Source organism: Taudactylus pleione, unplaced genomic scaffold, assembly GCF_031769625.1.
Source record: "Taudactylus pleione unplaced genomic scaffold, aTauple2 ptg000083l, whole genome shotgun sequence".
Classification (NCBI taxonomy): Eukaryota; Metazoa; Chordata; class Amphibia; order Anura; family Myobatrachidae; genus Taudactylus; species Taudactylus pleione.
Genome location: NW_028284485.1, coordinates 15,875,551 through 15,886,001, shown reverse-complemented (window position 1 = coordinate 15,886,001; position 10,451 = coordinate 15,875,551).

Sequence of the window (10,451 nt, the reverse complement as noted above, 5' to 3'; positions counted from 1 at the left end):
ACAAAAGTCCCAATATATAGCACATGGTACATGGCACTTTACACAGTTAACTTAAGGAAGTCATCCAGGGCCCAAAAGTATGTATTGACCACACAGTCAAAACATTTTGGGAATTCCCATTTATTTCCCTTGTAATCCATCATCACATACAATGATATGCACAGTACATACAGTACATTTTTCATAAATAGATCAGAAGACAGAGCTCTAGTTCCATGCTTTGAAGGCAATTAGGCAGATAAGCTTCAAAGGGGTAAACACTTTCCTTGGATCACTGACATTGCTTGATGTATTACACTGCACGTTTTAATCACAAATGATATGTACAAGTTCTAAAAGTCTTATATGAAATATGTTATATATCCAGTGATATAAAATTAATGATATAGCAAATAATGAGGCCCTTATGCATTTTGTTACAATCCTAAACTTCTGAGATAAAAAAATTGTGTGCTGCAAACACCTCATGATGTTGCTGAATATATCTCTCTAATTAATTAAATACACCATACAGCTATAACAAACTGTTATATCTTTGATGGATGGTCTATGTATTCCATGTATCACTACAATGTATAAGAAATCTATATAGTTGAAACAGAAAAAGAAGTAGAAATAAAAACCATGGTGACAATCGTTGTATGGGTTTATTAGTCTAAAGGCGGGTATCCACTTATAGATATATAAACGAGAGCACGATTACAACATTGCAATCATGCTCTTATTTGTATATCTAGTGATGTGCCTAGACTGAATGTTCACTTGTTCAGTCCAGGCACATCCCTCATCCCCACACATGCTGAACATGACAAGTTCGTCAGGTTGACCAGCATGTATGGGTGATGTCAGAAGCGGCCAGCGGGCACGCGCATCGCTGGTCGCTTCCAACCAAAACATGCCCGATGCATGCATGATGCATGCACGATTTGCAAGCAATTGCACGATGACAACATCATTATCGTGCAATCTCCTGGTTAAATCGCTAAGTGGATACCCCCCTTTAGTCAGTATAGTGGATGGATCTTGCATGTTTTTGTAGTGTATATGCTTCAGGGCTGATTGCACTTGTACATTGGCAATGTAGAGTTGCAAGCAACTTAGTTGCATCTCCACTTGTGGCAAATAATCTCTGGGCACTAGGGCAGCTGCTGTTGGGGTAGATTATCATCTAAGAAGGGGAGCCAGAGTAAGCCTAGTTTTCATCAATTGTCTGTCAAACAATAATTTTAAAGGGGAAGCAAGTATAACAGCAAATCACCAGAGATATGACAATCATGTTGACACTTAATCTGGTTCCAATATCTGCATTAAATGTAACAGGTTTCAGTCGATTGGTAAAGTTATGCTACCAATTGCATCTTGATTCAATTTCTCTTGACCAACAATCATTTAGCTATATAGATAGATCAAAGGCAAAGTCATTACTTCCACTGCAAAGAACATTTTACCCACTATCCACCTAACTATGGACATGTGGACAAGTGACACTGGTCAAGCAAAATCCATCACCATGACAGCCCACTGGATAGGTTTATCACCCTGAGCAGCAGTGACAGCAGTACCTTCATCTTCATCCTCATTTTGTCAGAACAGCATTGCTAGCATACAATGCCAACCAGTGGTGGCTCCAGGGGTGGGGCTGCAGCACAGTCCAAAATTCAAAAAGGGGAGCCACACCAACTGTCAGTGAGTCCCTGCCATCTAAGTTTGGCAGCACTTGAAATGGCAGTTGGTGTGGTTCCCCTATTTAAATTTTGGACTGTGCTGCAGCCCCACCTCTGGAGCCGCCACTGATGCCAACTCATTCACATGCAAGCTTCTTTATGAATTGCTAGCTTCCAAAGAAACATACCAGTGTAAACTTGGCAAATTAATTTCATAATGTTATATTTAAATGGCTCACCTCACTAAAACACTCCTCTCTTATTTTCATATCAGAGCCAATATTATTATTATTATTATTATTATTATTATTATTATTATTATTATTATTATTTTCCATTGTGGTTTGCAAATGGGAACAAAATAATAATAAAACAAGACTGATTAATAAAAGACAAAGAGGTAAGAGGGACCTGCTCTCTAGCTTGCAATCCAGTGAGAGAGCTTACAATTGAAACTGTGATAAACTAAAAACTGTAATGGATTATAAATTCTTTATAAAATATGAATCATAGCTTGTAAATGAATGTTAAATTGATTCAAAGGGTTAAATTTACTAAGAATTGTGTATGGTAGAGAATGCAATCTTGGGTGTGTTTCGCCATTTTTTACAACTCACAAATTTACTAAAGGCAAACTCGGGTGAGAAATCATGAAACTCACTGCAAAACTTAGGTGAGAAAACAAATAGAAATAAATACACCATTGGACAAACTCGCATGTACTTTTAATATACAGGAATACAACTTGGGAATTTACCAAGAATTGTGATTATAATCACAGGTGTAATTTTAGCAAACTCGGTCATAAATATAAGTTTTAAATAAAATACCTCCTGAACTGCCAAATTGGCAGAAACATACACCAATCAGTGTGACATGTGTATAATTCTGCCTCTAGTTTCTCTCTAAAGGGTTAATGTTTTTTTTAAAAAATTATGTCAGGTCACCCTCCCAAAATCATAAGCAGATCCAAGCTCCTGAGCCAGTCCTGGTTCTAAAACTAAGGGGGAAAAACATGTAGGGTTCCCCCATCTTTTATAAACCAGCACTGGGCCCACAGAGGCAGTCCTGGTTTTAAAAATAGGGAAAGAAATGGCATGGGGTTCCCACTATTTTAAAAACCAGTACTTGACTCAAATCTAGCCAAGATTTAATGCCACAACCAAGGGACTTTTTCACTGGGTCACCCCAGACAAAGCATAACACTGCACTGCAAGCTAGTCAGCCCAAGCCAAGGATCTCAGGGGAGGTGGGGACCTCCCAATAAAGGTATCCCCCCTCTCCTGAGCATCCCAGGCTTATGCTGAAGTTTGGAGCTCTTCCCTGGCAGGTGGGTGTAGGGTAATAGTGTCAAATATATATAAGTACTATTGTTTTTTACAATGGAACTACAGGTGCCAATGTGCATGCCCTTTGGCACTTGTGCAATTACAAGTGCCAGCAGGCAGCCGGGACACCCATATCCCCACGGTAAAAAAAAATGACATGGCACACACTGTAGAAAGTAAAAGTTAAAGATTATTACATACCTCACGCACTCACACATACTTACCTTCTGCCAAATGTTTCATCCCCTTCTCCAGTAGGAAACCCACAGTTTACCTGTAAAAAAAATCCAATACTCACCTACTTACTGGCATTGGATCTGTCCCATTGTTCAGTAAGCTCCACAGGTCTTCTTAAAACAAAAAAATGAGTACCACGGACAATATCAGACTTATAGAGTTGCATGTGTTTACACATGCATCTCTACCTCGGTAAATGATGCGTGGTTTCTGTCATTAGCTGGGCCCGCCAGCATATCAGAGGCCGCTCTATAGTTAGCAGCTGCTGATTGGATGTGAGCTGCATTGCTGTCAATCAACATTTAAAGGTCCAAGTGTGTTTCAAAACTCTCCAAATATAATAGCCTGTAAACTTGCGAGTCAGAGGCTATTACATGATGCGACTCCAGGTGATTTTTCTTCTATGAAAATTTGTACCTTTCAATGCGACTTTAAAAGATCCAAGTTATGCAGAAGCCTTCACAGATCAGTGAGATCCATGTTTAAAAAAAAAATAGTAAAAATTTTAAAAAATTTTTTAAAAAGGAAAAAAAATATGTGCATGCCCCCATAAGCATAACCAGTCCTGGGCTCTGTAGAGCCTGTTGTGGTTCTTAAAATACAGGGGAAAAATGTCTAGAGGTCCCCTGTATTTTAAGAACCAGCACTGAGCTCGGCTAAGCCAGTCATTGTTCTTAAAATACAGTTTTCCCCTATATTTAATGACCAACAAAAGGCTTTGCTGAGCCTGTCCTGGTAGCGGAAATACAGGGGACAAAATGAGTATGGGTCCCTGTATTTTACATAGACAGCAATGGACTCTTTCTAGGGGTGTGTAATGTCACAGCCGGGGAACCCTTTCACTGCATTACACCTGACCACTAGTCAGCCCTGGCCAGGGATCACTGGGGAGATGGGTACCCCCCTAATAAAGGGATTCCCCTCTCCAGGGCACCCCAGGTCTGGGCTGATAGCCCAGGGTTATCCCCGGCACCACAGCCTGGTACTGGGTTGATTGTGTATAAAAGTGTGGTGCAAAATAGATTTAATAATATTGTCTTTTGCTGGTGAACTAAAGGTTCCAACAAGCCTCCCCTGAAGGTGAACTACAGGTACCAGCAGGCCCTTAATGCCCCAGATGCTGGTAATTGTGATTCTCCATGTACCAGCATGAGGTAGTTCACCAGAAAAAGAAAATATTAATTATATTTTTGCACCACACTTTATTACACAATCAAACTGGCACCCACTGGCCAGGGGCCAAGGATAGACCCAGCCTATCAACCCATGCCTGGTTTGCCCTGGAGAGAGGGAACCCTTTATTTTCCCCTAAATCCAGGCAAAATGTGTATTTAAAATCTTTGTGATACCTGGAGCCAAATAATGCAGAGCATTGCTCATATTTTTTAGAGTCATTGTAGGGAAGGACAAGAATGGGAAGACTATGACGTGGTTGGTCATCTTGACAAATTATTGAAATAATTTATAACTAATATTCCCTGGATTTAAAAGTACAGTTTGGAATATAATGCTGACTTCTGTGTTTGCATGATTTTTTTATTTATAGTGGTCACTGGCACCACAAATGTTTGAGTGTGATGGATCAAAGCCAAATGTATATATAAAAGAGTCCAGGCGGCACTCACATGTAAGTTAAATAAGGAGCTCCGATGCCCTCCATTAGGAATTATTAGCTGAATCCCATATATGCACTCAAATAAAGGCGGCACTCGGATCAATAAGGCACTGTAAAGCCAGTAAATACTTACTTTATTTACTGACTTTACAGTGCCTTATTGATCCAAGTGCTGCCGATATCTGAGTATCCAACTGGGATATTAAAAAAAGAATTGGACACCACTCTACCAGAAATGGTCCAGTTAAACTACATTTCTGAAAAAAAGCCTGTGAATCCATATAACAGCCTATTTCCAAATATCTTGATTTTTATCTACAAACTCTCATCCAACAGGAATCATTTTTTCTGAAAGATACAACATCTCTCCTGCTGAAACTACAACAGCTTACCAATCTACCATCTAATATACTACTGTGTTCCATCGATTTTAACTTATACACAAGCATTCTGCACTCTGAAGGTTTAACCTCCATGTCTGAATATCTGTCGGCTAACATAAATTATACAGGTCTCAAAAGTGAGTTTTTTTTAGATTTACTAAGGCTTACCTTGTGTAGGAACTACTTTTATTTTGATGGCAAATTCTTTCTTCAACTACAGGTTTGTAGTATGGGATCCAATGTCTCTCCATCTTTAGCGAACATATTCATGTTCAAGATTGAAAAACTACTATTCTTGGAAAATCCGGATTTTGCAAGAGTCAGATTATATTTTTCACACATTACATAGATGATGTACTGGTACTGTGGTCAGGAACCCCTGAGGAATTTAACTGTGTCATGGAAAATATCAATTCCCAACACCAAACTATGTGCATAAAATACACTACCTTGATGATAACAATAGCTGGAATGGTTGTACCCTGGAGACAAATTTATATACCAAAAACACCAAAAAAAATACACTCCTCCATGCAGCTAGTTACCACCCAGTAGCCCTAAAGAGAGGGCTACCATATTCCCAGTTTTTATGAATACGACGCATTGTCAGTGATGAAACAGATATGGCCAAACAAATTAAATTAATGTTGGACAAATTCCATCAAAGAGGTTACAAACTAAAGGATCTCAATAGGGCTATGAAAAAAAGCCCTTTCAGTGTCCAGAGAAGAATGCTTAAAAGTCTCTAACAAAGAGGACAAAAAATGTAATAATACTTTTTTTGTCAATACCTTGTCTAAAAAGAGCCCCAAAATCAACTCAGCTGTAAAGAAACACTGGCCTCTGATCACCACAGACCTACATTTTCAAATCAAATCAAATAAAATCAATTTAATTTATTGTGACATCCACATACAATGCGTCAGCGAAAATGTAATGCAAGATGCTCACAATCATAAATTACATAAAACAATTTAAAAATTGAAACTAACTATTGCAGCAGGGAAGAAACTATTCTGCATCCTGGTACTACGACACCTAAGACATCTAAAACACTTTCCATAAGGCAAAAGAGAGAACAGAGAATGACATGGGTGGCTATGATCGGCAGCAATCTTATTTGCTTTCGCAGCACACCTTTTAACATAAATGTCTTCTAGCCTAGGTAGACTGACCAATAATTCTTTCAGCTGCCCTAATCACCCTAGTCAATGATCTTTGATCCAAACACTTCGAATTCCCATACCAAACAGTGATAGAATAAGTCAGAAGGCTCTCATTTAATCTGCAATAGAAATTTACCAATAATGACCTAGATAATCCACTTGCCTTTAATTTCCTATGAAAATACAGGCATTGTTGAGCCTTTCCCACCACTGAAGAGATATGTGATGACCATGACAAATCCTCCAAAAAATTAATACCAAGGAACTTAAAACCACCAACCCCCTCCACTTCAACACCATTCAAAAATAAGGGATGGGGGCACTTCTCCCGGACCTCCTAATGTCTACCACCACCTCTTTAGTTTTCTTACTGTTTAACAGCAACTTATTATCCTCTCCCCACCTAACAAGTTGATCTGCCTCTGCTCTATAACTATTCTCATCCTCATTTGTAATCAATACCACAATCGTGGTATTGTCAGCAAATTTCACAATGAGATTTGATTCAGAACTAGAGACACAGGACCTCATTCAGAGGTTGTCACAAAAATAGATCGCTCTCTCTGAATGAGGGCAGGCACTTCTTGTTTTTGGTGCATCCTCTTGGTCGTAAGCTAAGTTGTGGGTTACCACCCACAGCTTAGCTAGTGACCAGGGTGATGGTCACGATGGTGATCACCATTGCGACATTCGGGGCTTGCAACCAGACCATAAGGTTGGGTCTGGGCACTCGCAAGCCCCAGGGAGCTTTCTGCTCTGCTGGAGCAGGAAGCTACCCACTGACATCACTGATGGTGTCAGTGCGGCCACCTACAAAATGGTAGGCATTCGTTAAGGAATGCCTCCATTTTGGAAAACAACCCCCCGGCCCACCAACAAAAAGGGGTGAGCTGTTGATCAACATCAACAGCTGCCCCTTTTGTAGCGAGCTCCGGAGTGAGAGAGTTTCTCTCTCGCTCCAGTGCTTGCACATGCGCAGTGCGGCCATTGTGCTTGCGCAGGGCTAACCATCAACCCAGTTGTGAGCACATCGGTGCTTGTGACCGGTTCTGAATGACCCCCACAATCTGATGTATACAAGGAGTATAGGAAGGGACTTAAAATGCAACCCTGAGGTACTCCTGTATTCACAACAATTGGAGACGAAAACAGATCTCCCAACCTAACCAACTACGAATGGTCAGTCAGGAAATCCAGCAACCAATTACAGAGAAGCACATCAAAACCAATTGCTTGGAGTTTAGCAATAAGTAAAGATGGTACTACAATGTTGAAAGCAGAACTGTAATCTACAAACAACAATCTAGCGTAAGAATCCTTATTCTCTATATGACACAATACCTTGTGAAGAACCATAAGAGCAGCATCTTCAGTAGATCTATACGAGAATTGATAACTATCAAAGACATTTGGGATGCCACCCTTAAGGTGTGCTAAAACCAATTGCTCAAAACACTTCATGATTAATGAAATAAGAGGACGGAAATCGTTTAGGCCAGAAATGGACGTGGTTTTAGGGACTTGGATAAATGTAGTGGTTTTAAAACAAGCCAGAACAATAACTTGGGTAAATGATGAATTAAAAATAATCATGAAGATACCTGATAATTGATCAGCACACTCAGCAAAAACTTTCCTGAAATACAGTCAGGACCGGCAGCCTTCCTAGAACTAGTTCTCAGCAGGCAAGACCTGACATTAGCCTCACCAGGTTCCAGGAACCAACTGATGTGGGATAACTGATCGGCATAGCAGGGGTGTTATCCACAACCTCAAACCTAGCATAAAACATATTAAATTCATCAGCCGAATTGCCACCTGCCTTGGGACCACCCGAATTTGAAGCCTTATAATCAGTTAGATGCTTAATCCCCTGCCAAAAGGACCTAGAATCACCAGATTCACTAAAGTGACACTCTATCCTATCAGAATAAGCCTTCTTAGCCAGTCGAATACCCTTCCTCTAATAAGACAGGGCAACGGTATATGCTAAACAATCCTTTGATTTGAAGGCGACATCACTAGCTCTAAATAGAGAACGTACATCGCCATTCATCCAAGGTTTGTCATTAGGGAAAAAACATTTTCCTGTTTGAAATACTTTATAGGGAAAAACCATTTTCCTGTCTGAAAGACTCTAGAGTGATGCCCTGCTACCGTAGAGCTCACAATTTAAAAGACCTCCTCATGAGAAATTATATAACAGGACATATTCTTTTGTCGGTACCCAAGACCAGATTTTTTTACTAAAAAGCCGGGATGCTACAAATGTCTCGGATGTATGACATGTTGTTAAATGGAGGTTGGTGATTATATTTCACATCCACATTCCGGGATGAAAATCTACAATCAGACATGTTCTCTCATGTACCAGTACACATGTCATTTATGCCTTACGCTGTCCATGCCATTTGATATATGTTGGTAAAATGGTCTGCCAGTTTCGCAAATGTACGGCATAATATCATTCAGCTATTAGACTGGCTCTTAATGGGAGAGAGAGCGACAAGCCTGTGGCTCGCCATTTTTGCAAAAAAAAGCATACTCTGTCCACTTTGAGCTATAAAATTGTGGACCATATTCCTCCACTACCTAGAGGAGGCAATAGGGAAAAATTGTTATTACAATGAGACGCAAAATGGATTGATTGGATGAATTGTGTTGCTCCACATGGACTTAATGGAAATGTATCTTTATCATACTTTTTATAAAGAGGTGATAGCATTCTTGTGCCCTTTTTGTGTCTATTTTTGGCTGCCGTGACTATATGTGCCTGTCCGTCGGATATATTTTTCCAACAAGGGCATACTGTAGATCATGTTTTTTTATTTCTTTTCCATCTGTGTGTTGTCTTTATGTCTGTTTATTTCCCTTGTCTATTGCCATTATCTGACCTGTCACTATATTGTATTTTTACATATGTGACATCCAACCTCTATTCTGTCACTATGTGTATCCAATTTACTGAAGGGGCCATTCTTACCCCTTCCCTAGTTTTAAGTGGTTTGTCATTTTGATTCAACTTAGTTTTATATTGCTGTTTGAGCTGAGTTCACCTTTTATTATTTTTTGTTTTTCCACATGTATTGTTAATCTGATTATGCTGCCACCCCAGTTGTTGCATTTTCAGTCTTTTTTAGCATTCACCTTTTATAATGTTTGCATGTTGATGGATCGTGTATGCCATTGGCGTGCAGCGGACCTGGTTTGGGTCCTTGATTCTTGATGGTTTTATGTTTGTGGGTGGTGGGTCTGTCACCATAGTTACCAGTATGCTCACCGGCTTTGGGATGATGGAGCGAATGGAGACACCATTTGATTACATCACTCCTCTCATGCCCTGCATCCCTTGCTGGCTGTGCATCATGTAACACCTGGGTGAGTATTCTTTGATATATATGTTCACTGTGCATTATGTCTTGTTGGTCTATGGGGAAAATCTTGATTAAATGAGATTGAAATGTTAGAATTTAACTGACCTAGTAGCTGTCTTTGGTCAAGTACAGTGAATGCTGCCATGGATACTTGTTTATTTTCAGAAATAGCTTCTTACCCAGGGAGGGCACCAAGGCAATTAATACTATTCCTTTCAGGATTAAGAGAGTGCCAGTCGAGTGGATCTATACATATATACTCATGTATCCAGATAATGATGTAAAACAACTTCGGGGTGCACAAATTCCTGAAGAGAGCCTGGCACAGGGGCAGACACTGGATGCAAGAGAAATATAGGCAGCACTCCACAAGAAAGGACACGAACAACAGCTACATAGCAATGTTTCAGATGTTTAATACATCTTTCTTCAAGGCATAACTTACACAGTGACACATCTTACCTTAAATAGTGGTGAAAATAATGCCCTAACCAGCGGACACAGCTGCACTGAGTAGTAGGGCGCGCTCCAGTGACACATTCGTCACATGGCGATGACGTCAGATGCCATCCACCGTGCGCACTCCAAACCCGGAAGTGCAGGTAACATGGAAACAGAATAGACACCGCTACGATAACAACCCCCAAACATAAACAACCCCATTGCAGACAATACATTACACAT